Below are 360 nucleotides of genomic sequence, written 5' to 3' on the forward strand. Positions count from 1 at the left end.
CGTGGCCTCCTTTACGCGAACCGAAGAGTTGCAGCATATCGAGGTTATCGGATCTCATATAACGGCTGAATTGATCGCGTTCTATGTATGCTCAATCGATAGCCACCACACTAATTGTATAATAAAAGTGCTTTTATTTATTTTGTACGTGCCCTACGAGCGGAGATATCGCGACGCAAAGTTTATAATTTACAACACATTGTCTTTATGAATCCACGAATTGTGTGAATTGTCAAATCCCAACCATTTCACGTAAACCTTGTTCCTCCTCTTGCGCAACACCTTTTCGACGAGATGCACGTCGGGATTAGCGACGCTGTGCAATTCGTATTCGTAGAATCCTCCCGCGATAGGCTCTCC

This window comes from Trachymyrmex cornetzi, unplaced genomic scaffold (assembly GCF_001594075.2).
Source record: "Trachymyrmex cornetzi isolate Tcor2-1 unplaced genomic scaffold, Tcor1.1 scaffold53, whole genome shotgun sequence".
NCBI lineage: Eukaryota > Metazoa > Arthropoda > Insecta > Hymenoptera > Formicidae > Trachymyrmex > Trachymyrmex cornetzi.